Source organism: Salvelinus alpinus, chromosome 28 (genome assembly GCF_045679555.1).
Source record: "Salvelinus alpinus chromosome 28, SLU_Salpinus.1, whole genome shotgun sequence".
NCBI lineage: Eukaryota > Metazoa > Chordata > Actinopteri > Salmoniformes > Salmonidae > Salvelinus > Salvelinus alpinus.
In genome coordinates, this window is record NC_092113.1 from 14,937,297 (window position 1) to 14,963,182 (window position 25,886).

Below are 25,886 nucleotides of genomic sequence, written 5' to 3' on the forward strand. Positions count from 1 at the left end.
GTGCTCCCAGGGGAGACAGTAAGGAAATGCAACATTTTCAGACTTATGTAGTAAAATATTATACTTTATTGAGTTACAGACTTGAATTCCCGACTGGAAAAGAAGGTGGTCTCAGTTTCAGTGTGTGTGTGTGTGTGTGTGTGTGTGTGTGTGTGTGTGTGTGTGTGTGTGTGTGTGTGTGTGTGTGTGTGTGTGTGTGTGTGTGTGTGTGTGTGTGTGTGTGGCTCGTGAACAGATTATTAATTCGAATCCAGACCATAACTAATCATAAGAACTGCATCAAGTGCAGACACATGAATCCACGAATGATTCCCTAATTGTCTTTTTGAAGATTGGTGTTTCCCTTTAAGAACCAAAGTAGCACCATGCATCAGCTTTCATCAATGCACTTGTCTTTCCTCACGCGGATGCTCTCAAACGGATCTCATGCATCTCAGACCAGCCCCGTGCACGCGAGCAAAGGCACACCGTTCTGGCGGAGTCCTAACCAGAGACTGGAATCGCGGTGTAATCAAGAAAGGAGGCGGTAAACCATCTCCGGTATAACGATGGAACTGTAAAATAAATACGGAAGGGGGGAACAGGTAAACCTCAATCTTTTTAGATTTAAGACGTTGTAGCCTAATGTCATTTGGCTTAACTGTAATTTTGCAAAGGATGCTCCACATGAGGCACTGTGAATAAATAAGTAAGAATGGAGTATTCTAGAAATTGAGACATGCAGGGGGAGCTGCAAGATGTAGCGAAACCTCAAATATGATTTTGTTTATAAAGAGTTACGCACGCACATATAGCACATATCAGATGTCATGATGATGGCTGTTGTTTATGTTTGTGTGTGTGTGTCGCTGTCCAGCAGGAGCCTGCTGTTCCAAGGATGCACGGCAGATGTTTGTGTACAATGTCATCTTTCGAGGTAGCGGTAGACTATTCTTCGGCCAGGTGATCACAACCCTTACAAATTACACGTCGATTTTTTTTGCGAATTGGCTTGATACATTATTATGCTATTGCCGCAATGTATTTGGTAAGCTTTTGATAGAGATGACGCATATGGAGGGCGGGTTCATTAAGCGTTGGGAAAATGCACAATAATCTCAAGCCAAACAAACACCTGCCATGTTGGTACCCTATAACGTGACTGGTCTTCTGGCATGCAATTCGACCTTGCAGCAGTTTGCTATTTTCAGTAAAACAGTCAATCTGATGGCATATGTCAGAAATATAACCATCTGTCTTGTAAAAGAGCTCTTGACTTTGTGTTTGTTGGTCTGGGGATTTTAGATTGTAGGTAGCATACCCTACTCACACTCTCTCCAAATGTCCTCTAGAAATAGATGTTGTTTTCCCAGGAATCTGCAGTAATTCAGCTTTGCATTATAGATATAGGCCTAAGTGTGTATTTATGGTCTTTGCCTATGGGTTTCAAAGGCCCGGTTCTGCCCAATTGAGAGCACATTCACCCCACATTGCCTGGTCCCACAACAACAGCTAGATCAGCCTTTTTCTCTAGCCGCCTCCTCTTCAGTGTTTGCAGATTGTAGAGGACTGTCACCAGACTGATGTCAGCAAACTGGTCATTGCTCCACCTAAATCAGGGATGTCTAATTTTCGGTCTTCAACAAGATTCAGGGGGCCGCACTGAAAATTGGTTGATATAACCAATTTTGGGGTTTCGTAATTTTAAAGTATACTGAGTTTGTTTCCACCCCAAAGTAATTTTTTGGGAAAAACATATTTTTGGTATTATAATTTCTTTACTCAATCCACCCACTGCCCGGATTGAACCCCCTCATGGGTCGGCTCTGGCCCGCAGGCCGTATGTTTGACACCCCTGACCTATAGCCTTCAGTTGGATAAAGAAAGCCTCTGCCTTATTGAAAAATTAATGCTTTCCATTCAGACATGCAAATACAAAAGGGGTAGGGGCTAGAGGTTGTTAGGCCTACTGGACCAGGTACCTCAGCTGTATCGTTAGCATTTTGGTCAGCACTGACCATTTTGCTGACCATCCCAGTGAACGAATGACCAAGCCAGTCTTATATTCGCTAGCTACACACATTCTAATATTCAAATCCCACCCCTGATCCAGCCTGTTACACATATCAGCAGCTCACGTTCTGGAAAATTGGCAGATTGACCATCACCATGGTGATCACTGTCATAGCATGCTGTTTCCTGTCAGTCCCCATTGTGCAGATCTTTCTCTCCAATTCCTCCTTTCATCTCCTCAGTGGTAAAGTGCTCTTTTTATAGGTTTAAAAAAAAGTTTAGTTAAGAACAAATTCTTATTTACAATGACAGGCTGGGCCGACCAAACCCTAACCCGGACGACGCTGGGCCAATTATGCGCCACCCTATGGGACTCGCAATCACGGACGGTTGATATACAGCCTAGAATCGAACCAGGGTCTGTAGTGATGCCTCTAGCACTGAGATGCAGTATATAGGTGTGATACATTTACATTTACATTTAAGTCATTTAGCAGACGCTCTTATCCAGAGCGACTTACAGAGCTAAACAAATCATGTTAATGACGTCGTCATATCCTCAATCTAAGTTTGTACCGACAGATGTGGCCTATTGAATAGCATATCAATATAGAATATGCATAAAAACGTCTGCTTATGCCCACACATATTGTCTCAATACATTTAAAAAAATATATATGTTATACCCTCAAACATCAAGTTAGGCATACCTAATTTCGAAATACGCCATCATCACTGTCAATCTTATTGAATTAGTGTTTTGTGAGCAAATAAGAGCAGATGGTGGTAACAAGCTATTAGCCTATCTTGTATTTTGAATCAAAGCATATATCCTGCGTCGTGGTGTGCTATATTGAGTTTTGGCGCATGAGAAAAATACTATTCAGCTTCAGCTAACCATCTTAAAATCTCATTAGAAATGAGCTGTTTTTGGTGTAACGTTATAGGCCTGCTATGCTGTGCTATTATATTCGGTTCTGTTATGTAAAATGCAAATGAATCATTATGTGATATTGCGAGACATTGATTCAGCTTTGATCTAATTGTACTAAACGAGCACCATTGTGAGAAGTGATAATCTTCTATTTGTAATAAAATGATGAGTAGGACTATTAGGCAACATCTTGATGAGTGTTATTTTAAACGATTGGAGATCCCTTTATGGTGCTAAATGGACAGCACAAGGATCGCACAGTGATGTTAAAGGGAAATTTAAAAAATGCTAACTTCATATTCCTCATCTCCAGCACCATCCCAACATCAACATATGTGAAAATGGCACGTTTCTATGTCTAGTAGTAAAAAAGATAGCGGAAGATGATGTTTCCAATGACATCATCAACCAGTTAGTAGGCAATGCCTACTCATGATTGGTTCAAATCACATGATGCACAACGACGTCATTGGAAACACTTCCTTTATGTTTTTTTCCATTAGACATAGAAACGCACCATTTTAACATATGTTGATGTTGGGGTGGCACTGGAGATAATGAATATGAGGTTGACATTTCTTATGTCCTTTTAAAGAAGTTGAACCAACTTTGGTTGCTGACGGATAACTGAAGGATAGCTCTGCCATTCGGCCAGTTTAAGAAAAGCAAAAACTATCATTTGCGGTATAGCTTAATAGTCCTACGACTACATGGTATAGCTATTTGTAGGCTATCGCCTAATGTAAATACATATAGCTTAATATCATTGCACTGTTTGCGAGGAGAGCTTTAGTTGTGAGTAGGCATTTCATTGTGTTGTGTAGCTTACACTACACTGTATCATAAATAAACTTTGATTTGATTAGCTTGAACACATGGTTTCAATATAGGCCGTCCCTATTACAGAATAAAATAAAACAGAGGTGAACTATCAATTCATATAATTGATTTACATAGATTAAACATGCTATCAAATCAATTGACCAAGTAGTGAACATAAATCATTACTAAGCTAAGTAGAATTGCAGGACATTTGTTTTAAAACAGCCATAAAATCAAGCTTTTGGTGTGGTTTATTCATGCATCTCAATAAACACATTATTACCTCCAACTAGCCCAATTAATATTTCCAATTGCCCACCCTGACATACCAAACTAGAATAGGCCCTCTGTCTCAACCAATATGTAGGCTAAATATTCCAAACAGGGCTACAGCAACTTCCAGAGAGAGTCAGGCTCCTTGGGCTTTGCGGTGGCCACTCTGGTTTAGGTGTCCGCGGTAGAATGGTGTCGTAACCAAGTGGTCACATATTGCTCTGGTTCCACTGCGCAAGAGAACGTCCCGTGGAGTTTTATGAACATCAAGGCAGACACAGTGAATTTGTTTCCTCGATCTCGTTGGTGTGATGATAATGTCGCTGAACTCCCTCACACTCTGCTGAGCAGCAGATTTTTTTTATCAACGTTCTGATTGGCCAAAGTGGTCAAGCCTCCGACGGGCCTCCGCAGTTCACACACGTAGCCTATAGTTCTTCATCATTCCCACCACCACCAGAGAGAAGACAGGGAAGAAACCACCATTTACCTACCTCTAGGCTGCTATACATATTTATTTGGGTTGTCATTCTATCGTTCGTAATGGAATTTTTGTGGTAACTAAATATAATTTATTTCGAATTCATCAGAATAAATTTTCCGGAAATAGTTTTACCAGCTCTGTGTATACTCAAATTTAAAAAGTGAGGGAGCGCCGCTGCACAACCCTCCAGCAGCACTACAACCCGGCTCCTTCTAGACCCATAAGCCCCTTTGCTAGTCCACATGCAGTTTTCTTTTCCACAGGTCTTATTTTCACAATGTGCTCTCAGCATTCGCCTTGAAACTGCTGACTATAATAACAGCATTTAGCACAAATACTGCAGTGACTCACCAAGACAGTCGTGAAGAGGGCACAACCACACCTTTCCCCCTCCCCAGACTGAAAAGATTTGGCATGGGTCCCCAGATCCTCAAAAAGTTCTACAGGTGCACCATCGAGAGCATCCTGACCAGTTGCATCACCACCTGGTATGGCAACTGCTCGGCATCTGACCGCAAGGTGCTACAGAGGGTAGTGCGTACGGACCAGTACATCACTGGGGTCAAGTTTCCTACCATCCAGGGCCTATTTACTAGGCGGTGTCAGAGGAAGGCCAAACAAGTAATAGACTATTCTCTCGGCTAATGCCTCGCAAGCGGTACCGGAGCGCCAAGTCTAGGTCCAAAAGGCTCCTTAACAGCTTCTACCTGCAAGCCATAAGGCTGCTGAACAATTAATCAAATGGCCACCTGGACTATTTACATTGACCCCCCCCCCCCCCCCCCCCCTTTGTTTTTACACTGCTGCTACTCACTGTTTTTATCTATGCATAGACACTTTACCCCTACCTACATGTACAAATTACCTCGACTAACCTGTACCCCCGCACATTCACTCGGTACCGGTACCCTCTGTATATAGCCTCGTTATTGTTATTTTGTTACTTTTTATTTTATTTTTTACTTTATTTTATTTAGTAAATATTTTCTTAACTCTATTTCTTGAACTGCATTGTTGGGCTTGTAAGTAAGCATTTCACGGTAAGGTCTACACCTGCATGTGACAAATAAAATGTGATTTGATTTGACTCCAGGAAAGGGGATGACATTTCATGCTAAATTATAGCAGCATGCAAACATGCTGAAGTGCAAAATTATGTCATCTGAGCCTCTGTCATGTACTGTACTACTCTAACCACTGAACCACACTCATAGTATCTGGAAGTTCTGCATTTGTGGATCCAGATTCCAAATAAATAATGAAGAAGTCTATTCTTCTCTAATATTTACAATTCTAAAGTTTGATCAAAGTTAATATGGCTGAAATGGGCTAGCAAACAGAGTTTCTAGTTAGGGGAGCCTTCCCCTACCAGACTTCTTCCCTCCTGGATAAGCCTACTTTGTCATTACTCCTGTGAGTCAGTCGCTGTCCACAGTCAATGGGCTGAACTCCGGAATTCCGATCCTATAGCTGTCCATGGTGCTGAACCGCTGATCGCTACTATTATCACTTATTTGGTTTGTTTCAACATTGGATCTTTTTACACTTTTTCACAGTATTCCAGATTTGTTCATTTTGACATTTCCCGTGAACCTGTCTTTTTGGATCAGCAGGGTTTCTAGAGGTCCTGATAAGATCACAGCTAGACTCCTCATGGAAAAGTAACTCTGGTCAGTTAGGGGCAGAATGCTGCTGTTACTGGTTTTCATGACCTTTCTTGAGAGCACTCAAATTGAAAGACTAAGCCTGGACCCTATAGATTGGAGCAAATCATGGTTTGCAATACAAATGTTGGCTGTGACTCATCTGCTTAGGATCTTCTCCTCTGTCCAATTGTTGGAATTTCCTTCTCCAAACCAAAGTGTTTTGGGTGATTTCAAAACACAACCTACGTGAAGAAATAAAATAAACACATATGGAAGTTAAATAGGCATATAATGTAATTACAGTGTAGGTATACATTGTTACATAGCCTGCTCACTAAAACCATAATTCGAGGGGGAGGTATATTTGAAGTATATTTATACATTTTGAAATAGAACAATGTAAACAAAGAACATGCTAATTCTTGAATATCTTTACAAAGATGGCAACACAGTTAAATATTGCATGTGGCTGCATTTGTTATGATGATCTTTGTCAAATCAAAATTAAAGTTTATTGGTCGAGTACACCGATTTGCAGAGGTTATTGCAGTTGCAGCCAAATGCTTGTGTTTATAGCTCCAATAGTGCAGTAATAACTTGCAATAAAAAATAATAATAACACACACATAATCCAGAAAATGTTAAAAAACAAGTTATATTGGATGAGCCATTACTAGAAGACAGTGCATTCGAAAAGTATTCAGACCCCTTGAAGTTTTACACATTTTGGTACGTTTTTTCCCCCTCATCAATGTACACACAATACCCCATAATGACAAAGCAATAACAGGTTTTTAGAAATGTTATCCAAAACTGAAATATCACATTTACATAAGTATTCAGACCCTTTACTCAGTACTTTGTTGAAGCACCTTTGGCAGCGATTACAGCCTCGATTCTTATTGGGTATGACGCTACAAGCTTGGCACACCTGTATTTGGGGAGTTTCTCCCATTCTTCTCTGCAGATCCTCTCAAGCTCTGTCAGGTTGGATGGGGAGTGTCGCTGCACAGCTATTTTCAGGTTTCTCCAAAGATGTTCAATCGGTTTCAAGTCCGGGCTCTGGCCGGGCCACTCAAGGACATTCTGAGACTTGTCCCGAAGCCACTCTTGCATTGTCTTGGCTGTGTGCTTAGGGTCGTTGTCCTGTTGGAAGGTGAACCTTCGCCACAGTCTGAGGTCCTGAGCGCTCTGGAGCAGGTTTTCATCAAGAATCTCTCAGTACTTTGCTCCGTTCACCTTTCCCTCGATCCTGACTAGTCTCCCAGTCCCTGCCGCTGAAAAACATCCCACAGCATGATACTGCCACCACCATGCTTCACCGTAGGGATGGTGCCAGGTTCAAGAGTTCTGGTTTCATCAGACCAGAGAATCTTGTTTCTCATGGTCTGAGAGTCTTTAGGTGCCTTTTGGCAAACTCCAAGCGGGCTGTCATGTGCCTTTTACTGAGGAGTGGCTTCCATCTGGCCACTCTACCATAAAGGCCTGATTGGTGGAGTCCTGCAGAGATGGGTGTCCTTCTGGAAGGTTCTCCCAACTCCACAGAGGAACTAGAGCTCTGTCAGAGTGACCAGCTGGTTCTTGGTCACCTCCCTGACCAAGGCCCTTCTCCCCCGATTGCTCAGTTTGGCCAGGCGGGCAGCTCTAGTAAGAGTCTTATTTGTTCCAAACTTCTTCCATTTAAGAATGATGGAGGCCACTGTTCTTGGGGAGCTTCCATGCTGCAAAACAAATGTGGTACCCTTCCCCAGATCTGTGCCTCGACACAATCCTGTCTCAGAGCTCTACGGACAATTCCTTAACTCATGCCCTTTCAAATCATGTCCAATCAATTGAATTTACCACAGATGGACTCCAATCAAGTTGCAGAAACATCTCAAGGATAATCAATGGAAACAGGATGCACCTGGGCTCAATTTCGAGTCTCAAAGCGAAGGGTCTGAATACTTACATAAATAAGTTTTTTGTTGTTGACATATCTAAAAACCTGGGGTATTGTGTGTAGATTTGATGAGGGGATAAAAAATATTACATTTTAGAATAAGGCTGTAACGTAACAAAAAGTGAAGGAGTCTGTATACTTTCCAAATGCACTGTATACATATAAAATGGGTCAAACAGTATGCAAACACTTGACCAGTTTTCAATGACCAGTGTTCAATGACTCGATGTACTTAGGGAAGCAGTCTCTGAGGTGCAGGGTAGAGTACCAAGTGGTAGCTGGCTAGTAACAGTGACTAAGGTTCAGGGCAGGGTACGGGGCAGAGGCCGGTTGGTGTTGACTGTTTAACAGTCTGATGGCCTGAAGATAGAAGCTGTTTCTCAGCTTTGATGCACCTGTACTGTCTCCGCCTTCTAGATGGTAGAGGGGTGAACAGACTGTGGCTTGGGTGGATGAGGTCCTTGATGATCTTCTTGGCCTTCCTGTGACACCGGGTGCTGTAGAAGTCCTGGAGGGCGGGCAGTGTGCCCCTGTTGATGTGTTAGACTGACCACACCACCCTCTGGAGAGCCCTGCGGTTGCGGACGGTGCAATTGCCGTACCAACAGGATGCGCTCGATATTGCATCTGTAGACGTTTGTGAGGTTTTTAGGAGCCGAGACAAATCTAAGAGGCACTGTGGGACTATTTCAGGTTGTCAGTGATGTGCACGCCAAAGAGCTTGAAGCTTTTGACCCTCTCCACTGCAGCCCCGTCAACGTGGATGGGGGCATGCTCTCTCTGCTGTCTCCTGTAGTCCACGATCAGCTTCTTCTTTTGGTTGATGTTAAGGGAGAGGCTATTTTCCTGGCACCACTCCACCACAGCTCTCACCTCCTCCCTGTATTGTATTGTATATTTATTTTTGCACTGTCTCAATGCACACTCACAGGACTCCACACACTGACACTCCAACTCACACTCACACTCACACTCACACTAACTCACTTAATTTGTTCATACACACTTAACATGCACACACATTTATACTGACTCTACACACACGCACACTCACATACAATCATCATATACACTACTGCTACTCTGTGTATCATATACCCTGGTACCTAGTCACCTTACCCCTATACATATCTACCTCCATTACCCCAGTATCCCTGTCACCTTACCCCTATACATATCTACCTCCATTACTCCAGTATCCCTGTCACCTTACCCCTATACATATCTACCTCCATTACTCCAGTATCCCTGTCACCTTACCCCTATACATATCTACCTCCATAACTCCAGTATCCCTGTCACCTTACCCCTATACATATCTACCTCCATCACTCCAGTATCCCTGTCACCTTACCCCTATACATATCTACCTCCATTACTCCAGTATCCCTGTCACCTTACCCCTATACATATCTACCTCCATAACTCCAGTATCCCTGTCACCTTACCCCTATACATATCTACCTCCATCACTCCAGTATCCCTGCACATTGTAAATATGATATTGGAACTGACCCTGTATATAGCTTACTTACTTCTCATGTTCTTCTTATTTGTATTTCTTGTGTGTTTTTGTTCTAGCTTATGTTTTATTTTAGTACTACATTGATATTGAATCCTGCATTGTTGGGTTATTTTCAGCTTGCAAGAAAGGTATTTCGCTTTACTTGTCCACGTGAAATGAACAACGTAAAACTTGTAGGCTGTCTCGTAGTTTTTGGTAATCAGGACCTATCTCTGTTGTGACGTCAGCAACCTTGATGATTGAGTTGGAATTTGGAGACGTGGGTGGTCACGCAGTCATGGGTGAACAGGGAGTACTGGACAGGGCTGAGCACGCACCCTTGTTGAGGATCAGTGTGGCGGAGGTGTTGTTGCCTACCTTCACCACTTGAGGTCAGTCCGTCAGGAAGTCCAGGATCAGGTTGCACAGGTGAGGGGTTCGGACCCAGGGCCCTGAGCTTAGTGATGAGCTTGAAGGGCACTATGGTGTTGAAGGCTGAGCTGTAGTCAATGAACAGCATTCTTACGTAGGTGGGATAGGGCAGTGTGCAGTGCAATTGCGATTGCGTCGTCCTAGAATCTGTTGGGGCGATATGTGAATAGGCTGTCAGGTAAGGTAGAGGTGATATGGTCTTTAACTAGCCTCTTAAAGCGTTTCATGAAGGTAGGTGCTATGGGGCGATAGTCATTTAGTTCAGTTCCCTTCGCTTTCTTGGGTCCAGGAAGAGTGGTGGACATCTTGAAGCAAGTGGGGACAACAGACTGGGATATGGAGAGATTGAATATGTCCCTAAACACTCCAGCCAGCTGGTCTGCACATGCTCTGAGGACACAGCTTGGGATGCCATCTGGGCCGGCAGCCTTGCGAGGGTTAATACTCATTCTTAGGTTGGCTACGGAGAACAGGAGCGCACAGTCCTCATGTGACTCGGGCACCCATGTCGGCGGCTCTGTTTTGCACAAAGACGGCGAAGAAGGTGTTTAGCTCGTCGAGTAGCTAAAGTGGAGGTGCTCTTGCTGCATCTCAGGAGGGGAGAGGGACGGGTGCTGGCTCCTGACCTGTGATATCCAGATGTCAGTCCAGCATGCCTCAACCTCTCCTCAACGTCTCCTCCCCTCACACTCCCGGGTAAAGGCCCTCTGTTAAGGACAGTGGAGATGATGCTGCAGTTTTCTGACATGAAAGGTCATTATGACTAAAATGATTTTGATGATGGTGATGTTGTCGCAGTTGTGGTGCCGAAACTAGGCCTTTGGCCTGGTTATGAATGGTTAATGACTATGATAATGGTACTGATGATATTGTCATTAGTGAGGTAATTATAGATGCCTCTGTGACCCTTTCAGGCCCCTAGGCCTAGTACAATATCTATTTTTTACCTTTGTCCTCCTCTAGATGGCACAGCCTTCGCATGTGGACACATCTTGTGAAAGATGCCTCACAGATCCTCACTGCTCAGTGTTGTGGCAGATGCAGTGCTCTGCTTCTGTATCCCTCCTTCCCTCTCCTTCTCTCGCTACACTGTTTGGCATCTTTCGCAGGATTATGTGGATAGTTGGACTGATTGATTAAATGGACAGAGCTCTGCTGCTGTAAGCTGCTCTGCAGTGCAGTGACTAGGCAGGATTTTGAGATTCTTGGTAATGAAATGTTGTCCTGTCTAGAGGCCGACAGATAAATCGGTTGACCGATATTATCGGCTGATATTAGCCTCTCACTGAAATATTTTATTTCACAGATAAAGCACTGTTGTCGCAGTTGTGGTGCCAAAACTAGGACATTGGCCTGGTTATGAATGGTTAATGACTATGATAATGGTACTGATGATATTGTCATTTGTGAGGTAAATATAGATGCCTCTGTGACCCTTTCAGGCTCCTAGGCCTAGTACAATATCTATTTGTTACCTTTGTCCTCCTCTAGATGGCACAGCCTTTGCCTGTGAAAGAAGCCTCTTGTGAAAGAAGCCTCATAGATCCTTCACAGATAAAGCGCTGTCATTTTTTTGGTTCAATGATTGCCTGAGTAGGGCGATGTACGAGCTGCTTATTGAACATCATTCAGCCCGTAAGTCACGGCGTGAGAGAGTGAGCATGGTGGTTTGACGGTGAGTAGCTTGCCAGCGACAGCATATTTGAACAAGTAAATAATCAAAAGTACACTTCAGCAAGCAAGCAGCCCTGTCCTGATCGTATGCTTACTTAGTTAACGTTATCTGACTAGCTAGCCAGCAAGATAGTTAGGCTATCTAGCGAGCTAGCAATCTGTGCTACTTTTGTGCGAATACTGGACTGGCGCCAAAGTAAACACTGACTCATCCTTGATACAAAAATAACACAGTTAAATACAGATGCTGATATCTAGTGGTGACATTACAAACTGCATCTTACTGCATTTCAGCTGCATAGTTTGTGAAGGTGTCGACGTTGCAGTTTCAGATTTACTTTGAGACTAAGTTGAATTAATTCAGCCATTCTTGTTTATTAGTGTGCTTGTGATGCTTCAACACAAACACTTCTGCATTCTTATCCACTGCCTTAGACACATGTGTAAGTTGTACCTAAGAAGGTAAACTGAACAAGTGTTTTGTATTTACTTTCGTATCTATAGAGGATATAGTTGCCTTTTGGTGGTTATCATGTAAACCAAAAACTAAATGTTCTTAAAAAATGTTAATTTTAATATTTAGTTAAGAAATCATAATTTAGATTATTTGTTAACCCTTTTGGAGCACAATTTATGGAGAAAAAAAAGTATGTTTTTCATTGGGCATACCTGGAACCAGTTTTAAGTTCTGCATTGGATCTGTTGTGTCCTGTGCAGTCATATTGTCGGTGCTGAACCTTGCCTGTAGGATTGTAGAGGAGATGGGGGTCCTTATTAAAGTTGTTTTGATAATTTGGTTAGGAGTATACTCTCCTCTCACACATTTATCAATTTTGTCAGTGTGGTAATTATGTTAGTATTTGTCGCGTTATGAGCAGTTCAGGGCTGAGGTTGTGAGTGCATGGAGCCATTTCCCTAGCTTCTGACTGAGAGGGGTGGCCTGAAAAGATAGTCATAAGCTGCTGCAAACCAACAGACTCATATATCTATTATTTAACTAACTCAGTGGATAATTATTCCACTGTGTTGTTCATGGGGAATGGGAGGACATCTAAGGCCTTGGATACTGTACATGCTGTTGTAGAGCTACTGTTACAAGATACAGTGCTGTCAAAGTATTCATACCCCTTGACTTATTTCACATGTTGTTGTGTTAGACTGCATTCAACATGGATTAAATATATATTTTTTCTGACCCATCTACACACAATACCCCAGAAGTGAAAATATGTTTTTAGAAATGTTAGCAAATGTATTGAAAGTGAAATACAGAAATATCCAATTTACATAAGTATTCACCTTTGGCAGTGATTACAGCTGTGAGTCTGTAACGCTCTAGGTGTCGGGGTGTGTGTGGAATCAGACGCAGGAACAGCAGAGCTTCAATACGTTGAGTTTAATTCCCAACCCGTAAACCAAAAATGTCCAAACCGGACTACTGGGTGTCAAATAAACACCTGTCTTCAAACATGAAGACAAAACCATTACACAAACACGAACCACTCCCGAAATCCAAAGAAACAGACGAACAATCCCGCACAAAGAAGCAGACAGGCTGGCTGACTAATAAAGCCACCCTGATTGCCAATTCCCTCAAACCAGGTGATACACATAAACACATAAGGAGGGGGAGGAAAAAGAGTCAGTAGCAGCTAGTAGGCCGGTGACGACGACCGCCGAGCGCCACCCGAACGGGAAGGAGAGCCTGCCTCGGTTGAAGTCGTGACAGTACCCCCCCTCTGACGCGCGGCTCCCGCAGCGCGCCGACACCGGCCTCGAGGTCGACCCGGAGGACGAGGCGCAGGGCGCTCCGGATGGAGGCGATGGAAATCCTTTACCATAGATGGATCCAACATGTCCTCCACTGGTACCCAGCACCTCTCCTCCGGACCGTACCCCTCCCAGTCCACGAGGTACTGCAGGCCCCTCGCCCGGCGTCTCGAGTCCAGAATGGCCCGTATCATGTACGCCGGGGACCCCTCGATGTCCAGAGGGGGAGGAGGGACCTCCGGTACCTCACCGTCCTGCAGGGGACCAGCTACCACCGGCCTGAGGAGAGACACATGAAACGAGGGGTTAATACGATAATAGGAAGGGAGTTTTAATCGATAACACACCTCGTTTATTCTCCTCAGGACTTTGAATGGCCCTACACACTGCGGCCTCAGCTTCCGGCAGGGCAAGCGGAGGGGTAGGTTTCGGGTCGAGAGCCAGACCCTTTCCCCCGGTACAAACACGGGGGCCTCACTGCGGTGGCGGTCAGCGCTCCTCTTCTGCCTTCCAGTAGCTTGTTGAAGGGACTCCCGGACGGCCCTCCAGGTCTCCTTGGAGCGCTGTACCCACTCCTCCACCGCAGGAGCCTCGGTCTGGCTCGGATGCCATGGTGCCAGGACCGGCTGGTACCCCAACACACACTGAAAGGGGGACACATTAGTAGAGGAGTGGCGTAGTGAGTTCTGGGCCATCTCAGCCCAGGGAATGTATCTCGCCCACTCCCCTGGCCGGTCCTGACAATACGACCGCAGAAACCTACCCACCTCCTGGTTCACTCTCTCCACCTGCCCATTACTCTCGGGGTGATACCCGGAAGTCAGGCTGACCGTGACCCCCAGACGCTCCATGAACGCCCTCCACACTCGGGACGTGAACTGGGGGCCCCGATCAGAAACAATATCCTCCGGCACCCCGTAGTGCCGGAAGACGTGAGTGAATAAGGCCTCCGCAGTCTGTAGGGCAGTAGGGATACCGGGCAACGGGAGGAGACGGCAGGACTTAGAAAACCGATCCACAATTACCAGAACCGTAGTGTTTCCCTGAGAGGGAGGCAGATCGGTCAGGAAGTCTACAGACAGATGAGACCATGGCCGTTGTGGAACGGGGAGGGGTTGCAACTTCCCTCGAGGAAGGTGCCTAGGAGCCTTACTCTGAGCGCATACCGAACAGGAGGAGACATAAACCCTAACGTCTCGAGCTAAGGTAGGCCACCAATACCTCCCCCGAAGGCTCCCCACTGTCCTCGTCACCCCAGGGTGACCCGAGGAGGGTAGGACATGAGCCCACCGAATCAGGCGGTCCCGAACACCAAGCGGTACGTACTTACGGCCCGCCGGACACTGAGGAGGCGCGGGTTCCGCCCGTAGCGCCCGCTCGATGTCCGAGTCCACCTCCCATACCACTGGCGCGATCAGCCTCGAGGCGGGGATGATGGGAGTGGGTTCAGTGGTCCTCTCCTCCGTGTCGTAAAGGCGGGACAGTGCGTCTGCCTTTAAGTTTTTTGAACCGGGTCTATAGGACAACGTGTACCTAAACCGGGTGAAAAACATGGCCCACCTTGCCTGACGTGGGTTCAGTCTCCGAGCTGCCCGAATATACTCCAGATTCTGGTGGTCGGTCCAGATGAGAAAAGGGTGCTTAGCCCCCTCAAGCCAGTGTCTCCACACCTTCAGAGCCCTGACCACCGCTAACAACTCCCGATCCCCCACATCATAGTTACGCTCCGCTGCACTGAGCTTACTAGAGAAGAAAGCGCAGGGGCGGAGTTTTGGTGGCGCACCCGAGCGCTGTGATAGCACGGCACCCACCCCAGCCTCGGAAGCGTCCACCTCCACTATGAATGCTAAAGAGGGATCCGGATGCGCCAACACGGGAGCCTCCGTGAACAGAGCCTTCAACCTGTTGAAAGCTCCGTCCGCCGGCGCTGACCACCGCAACCTCACCGGACCCCCCCTCAGCAGTGAGGTAATGGGAGCCGCTACCTGGCCAAAACCCCGGATAAATCTCCGGTAGTAGTTGGCAAAACCCAAAAACCGCTGCACCTCTTTTACCGTGGTCGGAGTCGGCCAATTACGCACGGCCTTTATGCGGTCACTCTCCACCACCACCCCCGAGGTGGAAATGCGATAACCCAGGAAGGAGACGGCTTGTTTGGAAAACACACACTTCTCAGCCTTGACATATACTGTAAGTCATGCTCCAGCAGTCTGCCAAGCACTTTGCGCACTAGAGATACATGCGCGGCGTGAGTAGTTGAGTAGATCAGAATGTCATCGATATACACAACTACCCCCTGCCCGTGCAGGTCCCTGAGAATGTCGTCTACAAAGGATTGGAACACGGCTGGAGCATTCTTTAACCCATACGGCATGACGCAGTACTCATAGTGGCCCGATGTGGTACTAAATGCGGTTTTCCACTCGTCTCCCTCCCGAATACGCACCAGGCTGTACGCGCTCCTGAGGTCCAGTTTTGTAAAGAACTGCGCTCCGTGAAATGATTCCACCGCCGAAGCCATCACCCCACCGTGATGGCATTTAGACCTCTATAATCAATACACGGACGCAAACCTCCCTCCTTTTTCTTCACAAAAAAGAAACTCGAGGAGACGGGTGAGATGGAGGGCCGAATGTACCCCTGTCCCAGAGATTCCGTGACATATGTCTCCATAGCCAACGTCTCCTCTTGGGACAAAGGGTACACGTGACTCTTAGGAAGCGCAGCGTTAACCTGGAGATCTATCGCACAATCCCTACCCGGTCGATGTGGTGGTAATTTCGTCGCTTTCTTTTTACAGAAAGCGATTGCCAAATCGGCATACTCGGGGGGAATGCGCACCGTGGAACCCTGGTCTGGACTCTCCACCGACGTGGCACCAATGGAAACTCCCAGACACCTTCCAGAACACTCCTCTGACCACCCCTGGAGAACCCCCTGTCTCCACGAAATATTGGGATTGTGCCGGGCCAACCAGGGAATACCCAGCACCACTGGAAACGCAGGCGAATCGATAATGTATAGACTGATACGTTCCCTATGATTCCCCTGCGTCACCATGTCCAGGGGAACTGTGGCCTCCCTGACCACCCCTGACCCTAATGGCCGGCTATCTAGGGAGTGCACGGGAAAGGGAGAATCTATCGGCACAAGCGGAACGCCCAACTCTCGGGCGAGTCCGCGATCCATAAAGTTCCCAGCTGCACCTGAATCGACTAGTGCCCTATGCTGAGAAGAGGGGAAAAAATCAAGGAAAAGAATTGAGACAAACATGTGACCGACAGGAGGTTCTGAGTGAGTTTGGTGCTGACTCACCTGGGGTGATCGAGAAGCGTCCCGCCTGACATCTCGACTCCCAGACAGACCCCCCCAGCACCGATCGGCCGTGTGTCCTCTCCGACCACAGTTGGTGCAGGGGAGGCCTCGTCCTCCGATACCCCTAGGCGCGGCCCCTCCCAACTCCATCGGGATGGGAGCCGGGGCGCTGGGTGGTGGAACGCACAGGACCCTCTCCGAACGCCCGCGGGCAGCCAGCAGATTGTCCAGTCGGATGGACATGTCGATAAGCTCATCCAACGACAGAGCGATGTCCCGACACGCTAGCTCCCTACGGACGTCCTCCCGGAGACTACACCGGTAGTGGTCAATAAGGGCCCTGTCGTTCCACCCTGATCCCGCGGCCAAGGTCCGGAACTACAGCGCGAAATCCTGTGCGCTCCTCCTCTCCTGCCTTAGATGAAATAGTCTCTCACCTGCCGCTGTTCCATCATAATCCCTCGGGAGCGTAAGACGGAGCGCGCTGGAGCCGGGGGATGGAGAATCCTGGGGAGGGGGAGCCGAAGGTGGAGAGAGGAGCCCACTCCTCTCCCATCGCTCCATTCTCTCCATCATTTGGTCCATGGCGGATCCGATCCGATGGAGGACGGTGGTGTGGTGGAGAACCCGTTCCTCCATCGATGGGAGAGGGTTAGCTGCTGCTCCTGCTGACTCCATGATGGTGCGGGATTCTGTAACGCTCTAGGTGTCGGGGTGTGTGTGGAATCAGACGCCGGAACAGCAGAGCTTCAATACGTTGAGTTTAATTCCCAACCCGTAAACCAAAAATGTCCAAACCGGACTACTGGGTGTCAAATAAACACCTGTCTTCAAACATGAAGACAAAACCATTACACAAACACGAACCACTCCCGAAATCCAAAGAAACAGACGAACAATCCCGCACAAAGAAGCAGACAGGCTGGCTGACTAATAAAGCCACCCTGATTGCCAATTCCCTCAAACCAGGTGATACACATAAACACATAAGGAGGGGGAGGAAAAAGAGTCAGTAGCAGCTAGTAGGCCGGTGACAACGACCGCCGAGCGCCACCCGAACGGGAAGGAGAGCCTGCCTCGGTTGAAGTCGTGACAGAGTCTTTCTGGGTAAGTCTCTAAGAGCTTTGCACACCTGGATTGTGCTACATTAAAAAAATTTAAAAAATCTTCAAGCTCTGTCAAATTGGTTGTTGATCATTGCTAGACAAACATTTGCAGGTCATTGCCATAGATTTCCAAGTAGATTTAAGTCTAAACTGTAACTCGGCCACTCAGGAACATTCAATGTTGTCTTGTTAACCAACCCCAGTGTAGATTTGGCCTTGTGTTTTAGGTTATTGTCCTGCTGACAGGTGAATTCATCTCTCAGTGTCTGGTGGAAAGCATACTGAACCAGGTTTTCCTCTAGGATTTTGTCTATGCTTACCTCCATTACGTTTATTATTTATCCTGGAAAAACTCCCCAGTCCTTAACAATTACAAGCATACCCATAATATGATGCAGCCACCACCATGCTTGGAAATATGATCAGTGGTACTCAAACAGGATGCATGTTTCGAAATATTTTTATTCTGTACAGGCTTCCTTTAACTAGGTTAGCATTGTGGAGTAACTACAATGTTGTTGAACCATCCTCAGTTTTCTCCTATGACAGCCATTAAACTCTGTAACTGTTTTAAAGTCACCATTGGCCTCACGGTGAAACCCCTGAGCGGTTTCCTTCCTCTCCGGCAACTGAGTTAGGAAGGGCGCCTGTATCTTTGTAGTAACTGGGTTTATTGATACACCATCCAAAGTGTAATTAATAACTTCACTTCACGCAAAATAATATTCAATGTCTACTTTTTATTTTATTTTACCATCTATCAATAGAGGTGCCCTTCTTTGCGAGGCATTGGAAAACCTCTCAGATCTTTGTGGTTGAATCTGTGTTTGAAATTCACTGCTTCGACTGAGGGACATTACAGACAATTGTATGTGTGGAGTACAGAGATGAGGTAGTCATTCAAAAATCATGTTAAACACTATTATTGCACACAGAGTGAATCCATGTAAGTTATTATGTGACTTGTTAAGCAAAATGTTTACTCCTGAACTTATTTAGGCTTGCCATAACAAAGGGGTTGAATACTTATTGACTAGACATTTCAGCTTTTCATTTAAAAAAAAATATATATACATAATTCCACTTTTTATGGGGTATATATTCAGGCTGTAACACAACAAATGGTGAAAAAGTCAAGGCTGTGAATACTTTCTGAAGGCCCTGTATACAAATTGCTTTAGAGATTCCATGGCTATGTAGAAAAACTGTCAGATCAACCGTTGGGCCTAATATGCAAATATCCTATTCCACAGCATTTGTTGCAGCCACCACTGCTCAAATATTCAGAAACCAGTCATGCTCAATTCTGACTGTTTTAAAACTGGCACATTTACAGTAATGTTGATTTAATGTGCACTGTCCCTGTAAAACTACATTTAATAAAGTAAATTCATACAGGTTCATAAATACCAGACTCACATTCTTAAAACAATGATTATGAGTATATAGACTGTGATTGAGAAAGTGTGTGTGTGTGTGTGTGTGCGCGTTTGCGTGCGTGCGCCCAGGGACAGTGTTACTGTCACTTAACTGGTGTGACTCGTTCTGTGTCTCTATCCCAGCCATAGGGTGTAATGTAAGTTGTGAGTCAGAATCCCAGAGATTTTCACTGTTTCTTGTTCAAATACATTAATATACGCATGTTTGTATGCTCGGCAGCACACACTTTTAACACACTTCTCAGACTCTCACTTGATGTACAACAACATACATACTAGTGAGTGACGCAGGAAAGACACAGTCTCTTATCTTTCTTCCTTTAACACATGCTGCAGTGTCCTGTACATGGAGTTCCCGGGTGTATATAAGATTAGTCAAGGTCACCTTTCCTTGAGAGAGCAGGGACATTCTGTTTCCGGAGTGTGTGTGTGAGCGAGAGACCATGCTGAGGTGTGACAGTGTGTGCATGTGCGGCTGTACCGCTGTGTGCGTGATAAACATAACCATGGGGTGTGTGTGTGTCCAAGGTGTTAGATTCCATCAAGGATGTAAAGAGCTTTTACTGTGACTCCCACGAAGGTGCAAATTTATACAGGCGGTCACTACAGATGCTAGACATGAGAAGGATAGATAAGCATATGAGGCTTGATGGTAGATTAAGGTTTTCCCGACTTCTCTGTCTAGCTTCCTCTCTCGCTCACACTCCATCTCTGCCCTCCCTTTCTCCCTCTCTTCCCCCTTTGTCCACAAGTCTCTGTCCACTTGTGTATCATACCAAGGTTCGGGGGGCTCTCCCCCCCGGATAGCATATGAACACATCATAAGCCATGACAAAATGTTTAGAATTACAGGAAATTAGCTTTAAAACGGCAATATTTTATCTTTTCCCCATGGCAAAATATGTAGAATTATTGGGGGGGACCTCATGAAATTGCGGTACGTCATTGTCTCTTTCATCAGCTTTGAAGCTGCTTGCGTGCTGCTGTACCCGTCTGATGCTGCCCGTACTTTTGGCTGGGGATGGTGTTATATAATAGGGCTTAATAAATCCTGTATGAATGCCTTGTGATGTACATACAGATATACACTATATATAATTTTTTTAAGTATGTGGACACCCCTTCAAATGAATGGATTCGGCTGTTTCAGCCACACCCGTTGCTGACAGGTGTATAAAATTGAGCGCACAGTCATGCAATCTCCATAGACAAACATTGGCAGTAGAATAGCCTTGCTGAAGAGCTCAGTGACTTTCAACGTGGCACCAATGTTCCCTCTAAACTGCGCACGTGCTGGACTGCCATGCAGAAAAAATATCAGCTCGCGCAGAGAAGCACGAGATTGAATTTACTAAATTTCTAGAGTTTTCCCCGTTAGTCAACACAATCAACATTTCCCTTTACTGTGGGAATTGTGATCGAATCAACACAATATTAGCCACTTTCAATGTAAAATACTGAAACAAAGCAAACAATGCCAGACTTAGTATGCAAAACTAACTATGCAAGAGATTTTGTTAAAGGCAGAACGCATCGGATTAGGATTCTATTGCATTGACAGGCACGACTCAGACCCGTACTCTACACAGACCGGTGCGCCATAACCAATCAGAGCTGAAGTAGGCCTACTGTATATGCAACTAGACCATTGCCATATATGGATCTGTGTCATTCACTTTGAACTGGACTGTGTTTACAGCATGAGCGGTCATGAGGAGATGCGCTTGTTTTGAGATCAAAGCTAGAGCTACATGTAGCAACGTGCACATTTGTTCATATCCTTTGCTAGTGAATTATTAGCCCAGTTATAGACTACTTGTAGTCAGCAATAGAAGAGTGATTGCTTCTTACGAGGGCACAAAACGTGTGTATTTCTAGATATCTTTGAAAAGTGAGTCAGGTAAAGAGCTTTTTTTGTCTTTAAAGGGGCAGTGTTGTATTTTGAGACAGGCTTGAATAAGCTAAGTGACCAATAGGCAGAGGGTAGCATAATTTGTCTGATTCTCTGTAATAATGGTATGGGAATAATGATGCATTTTATTTTGTAAAGTGGTTTCTTGCATCAAACAACACAACAACATTTCCAGTCACCTCCTTGTCTGAAGGACAAGTGGATGAACAGGTTAATGTCAAACCCTGCATGTTTTTTACAAAAGTCTCATGGAATGTAGGCCTCCATTGAACACCACACATTGGCTGCTACTGTAGGCTGGACAATAGAACAGCTATTTCCATGTTAAAATGTTATGGGATGCATTTTCTCCATTGTTTCTGATGGTAGGCCAATCTTGTAGGCCTACATTATGATCAAATAGCCACAGTAGCCAACTGTTAAAACTAACTAAAAGCGGGTACAGCCTCAGTGTTCACAGTAAACGCACACCGGAAGTTGCACAGAATTTTCACAAAGCTCAAGTTTGCACTCAGCAGACCTGAAATTTGCTCAGTGATGCAAAAGATTTGAGGGAACATTGCGTGGCACCATCATAGGATGCCACCTTTCCAACAAGTCAGTGTTCAAATGTTTGCCCTGCTAGAGCTACCCCGGTCAACTGTGAGTGCTGTATTTGTGAAGTGGAAACGTCTAGGAGCAACAACAGCTCAGACCCTGGGTCTCGACCCCGCCCTGTGCAACTGGGTCCTGGACTTTCTGACGGGCCGCCCCCAGGTGATGAGGGTAGGAAACAACATCTCCACTCAGCTGATCCTCAACACTGGGGGCCCCACAAGGGTGCGTTCTCAGCCCTCTCCTGTTCACCCATGACTGCGTGGCCATGCACGCCTCCAACTCAATCATCAAGTTTGCATACAATACTACAGTGGTAGGCTTGATTACCAACAACGACGAGATGGCCTAAAGGGAGGAGGTGAGGGCCCTCGGAGTGTGGTGTCAGGAAAATAACCTCACACTCAACGTCAACAAAACAAAGGAGATGATCGTGGACTTCAGGAAACAGCAGAGAGAGCACCTCCCTATCCACATCGACGGGACAGTAGTGGAGAAGGTGGAAAGTTTTATGTTCCTCGGCGTACACATCACGGACAAACTGAAATGGTCCACCCACACAGACAGCGTGGCGAAGGGAGGCCTCAGGAGGCTGAAGAAATTTGGCTTGTCACCAAAAACACTCACAAACTTTTACAGATGCACAATCGAGAGCGTCCTGTCGGGCTGTATCACCGCCTGGTACGGCAACTGCTCCGCCCACAACCATAAGGTTCTCCAGAGGGTAGTGCGGTCTGCACAACGCATCACCGGTGGCAAACTACATGCCCTCCAGGACACCTACACCACCCGATGTCACAGGAAGGCCAAAAAGATCATCAAGGACAACAACCAATCGAGCCACTGCCTGTTCACCCCGCTATCATCCAGAAGGTGAGGTCAGTGCAGGTGCATCAAAGCTGGGACCGACTGTTAAACAGCCATCACTAACATTGAGTGGCTGCTGCCAACATACTGACTCAAATCTCTAGCCACTTTAATAATTAAAAATTGGATGTAAATGTATTGGATAAATGTATCACTAGTCACTTTAAACAATTCCACTTTATATAATGTTTACATACCCTACATTACGCATCTCATATGTATATACTGTACTCTATACCATCTACTGCATCTTGCCTATGCCGTTCGGCCATCGCTCATCCATATATTTATATGTACATATTCTTATTCATTCCTTTACACTTGTGTATAAGGTAGTTGTTGTGAAATTGTTAGATTTCTTGTTAGATATTACTGCATGGTTGGAACTAGAAACAGAAGCATTTTGCTACACTCGCATTAACATCTGCTAACCATGGGTATGTGACCAATCAAATTTGATTTGAAGTCCATACAAAAATAATTTATCAAGATCGGTGTGGAAGAACTTGATTGACCTGCACAGAGCCCTGACCTCAACCCCATCGAACACCTTTGGGATGAATTGGAACGCTGAATGCCAGCCAGACCTAATTGCCCAACATCAGTGCCCAACCTCCCTAATGATCTAGTGGCTGAATGGAAGCAAGTCCCCGCAGCAATGTTCCAACATCTAGTGGAAAGCCAGATGAGTGGGCTTTTATAGCAGCAAAGGGGAGACCAAGTCCATATTTACGCCCATGATTTTGGAATGAGACAAGAAGATGTCCACATACTTTTGGTCAAGTAGTGTAGGATCTTAGTTTGAGCCAGTTTTCTACAGCAGGAAAATACTCCTGCAGCAACAGCAAATGTAAATTATTATGTGGATTATAATTAATGGGGGAAAAGGTTAGGGGTTGGTATGAAAAATGTAAGGGAAAGTAAAGTCTGAAATTTCAAAGTGGAAATTACAAACTTCAGAAGCCTTTTTTCAAACTCAAATACACAAGTTTTTAATTTCCTGCATTGCAGGACAATTAAGATCCTATATCTGTAGTAGGAAATATTGCATCTGCCTCCCTCCCGGTCTACCTGCTCCTGTCAAACCAGGGATAGGTCTAGGCTGTATCTGTCACGCCCTGGGTGTGGGTACTCTAGTTTTTGTATTTCTATGTTGGCCTGGTATGGTTCCCAATCAGAGGCATCTGTCTATCGTTGTTTCTGATTGGGGATCATATTTAGGCAGTCCTTTTCCACCTGTTGTGTGTGGGATCTTGATTTTGTATTGTTGCTTTTTAGCCCTACAAAGCTGAACGTTTCGTTTGTTACTCTTTATTGTTTTGTTGCTGGTTCACATGAATAAATCATGATGAACGCCTTCCACGCTGCACCTTGGTCCAATCCTTCCAACAACGAGCGTTACAGTATCAGAGAGGAAGAGGATAGGAAAGGCTTTTCTAGTCTGGAACCATTATCTTTGCTCTATTATTGTGTGTGTGTGTGTGTGTGTGTGTGTGTGTGTGTGTGTGTGTGTGTGTGTGTGTGTGTGTGTGTGTGTGTGTGTGTGTGTGTGTGTGTGTGTGTGTGTGTGTGTGTGTGTGTGTGTGTGTGTGTGTGTGTGTGTGTGTGTGTGTGTGTGTGTGTGTTTCCATATTTAATCATCTTCCCCTGTTTTCCACATCAGAAGGCCTTGATTGCCCCAAAGGGTTTGATGTTGCTTAGTGACAGCCATTAACAGGAAAGCCATCATGGACACAGGTGTGTCTCCCATCTGGGTGGCACTGATTCATTTCTTCCTTTGTTTCTACGATTTGATTGTGTGATTGTTGTGTGATTGTTGTTTGTCTGTTTTCATATCAGCTTTACTTTTATAGGGCTACTCTTATTTACACAACAAATGAATGGATGAAATAGCGATTTGTAGTTCTCTATTGAATGCCACATAATTAACATGTGATACAAGGACCTTGTTAGATCAATGCTTGGTGCAACAGATAATTCAAATGCATCGCATTAGGCCAGTAACCAAAAGGTCACTAGTTCGAATCCCCGAGTCAACTTGGTGAAAAATCTGTCACTGTGAGCATGGCACGTAACGCTAATTGCTCCTGTAAGTTGGATAAGAGCATCTGCAAAAAATGTAGTTTTTTTTTCATTTATTTAACTAGGCAAGTCAGTTAAGAACAAATTCTTATTTACAATGACGGCCTAGGAACAGTGGGTTAACTGCCTTGTTCAGGGGCAGAACGACAGATTTTTACCTTGTCAGCTCGGGGATTCGATCTAGCAACCATTCGGTTACTGGCCCAACACTCTAACCACTAAGCTACCTGCCGCCCCTAAATGACTCAAATGTAATAAATGTTTGCGTAACTGCACTGTTTGAGGTAAGTACCTGGTTAGGCAGCGGCTTAGGTGAAATTGTTGTCTTCTTTCTATGTTGCGTGCTGCTCTCCTACGTGTGTATTAACTGTATTCATAAGAGTTAACAGCTGTTTTAACCATGCTACGTCACACCCTGTGGGTGTAGATGGGTTATGAGTGATGAGGTGAGGTGAGGTGATAACCAGCTGGGTCTCTCTCTGAAGCAGTCTCTCTGTAGCAGTCTCTCTGTCTCTCTGTAGCTGTCTCTCTGTCTCTGTCTCTCTGTAGCAGTCTCTCTGTCTCTCCGTAGCAGTCTCTCTGTCTCTCTGTAGCAGTCTCTCTGTCTCTGTCTCTCTGTAGCAGTCTCTCTGTAGCAGTCTCTCTGTAGCAGTGTCTCTGTCTCTCTGTAGCAGTCTCTCTGTAGCAGTCTCTCTGTCTCTGTCTCTCTGTAGCAGTGTCTCTGTCTCTCTGTAGCAGTCTCTCTGTCTCTCTGTCTCTGTCTCTCTGTAGCAGTCTCTCTGTAGCAGTGTCTCTGTCTCTCTGTAGCAGTCTCTCTGTCTCTCTGTAGCAGTCTCTCTGTCTCTCTGTAGCAGTCTCTCTGTCTCTGTCTCTCTGTAGCTGTCTCTCTGTAGCAGTCTCTCTATAGCAGTGTCTCTCTCTCTCTGTAGCAGTGTCTGTCTCTCTGTTGCAGTCTCTCTGTCTCTCTGTAGCAGTCTCTCTGTAGCAGTCTCTCTGTCTCCCTGTAGCAGTCTCTCTGTCTCTCTGTAGCAGTCTCTCTGTAGCAGTCTCTCTGTCTCCCTGTAGCAGTCTCTCTGTCTCGCTGTAGCAGTCTCTCTG

At 45.5% G+C, this 25,886-nt stretch overlaps 1 protein-coding gene across 5 annotated transcripts in view; it reads left to right on the forward strand.

Moving 5' to 3' along the window:
* The first annotated feature begins 264 nt into the window (after positions 1 to 264).
* Positions 265 to 25,886, forward strand: part of LOC139557249 (syntaphilin-like) — a 43,190-nt gene continuing 17,568 nt past the window's right edge. For 2 of the 5 annotated variants that reach the window (XM_071371787.1, XM_071371792.1), the window contains exon 1: positions 265 to 584. The gene's annotated coding sequence lies outside the window, so the exon portion shown is untranslated. Of the gene's footprint in view, positions 585 to 856; positions 943 to 25,886 lie in introns of all 5 variants that reach the window. The other 3 variants (XM_071371788.1, XM_071371789.1, XM_071371791.1) reach the window with 3 other exon arrangements.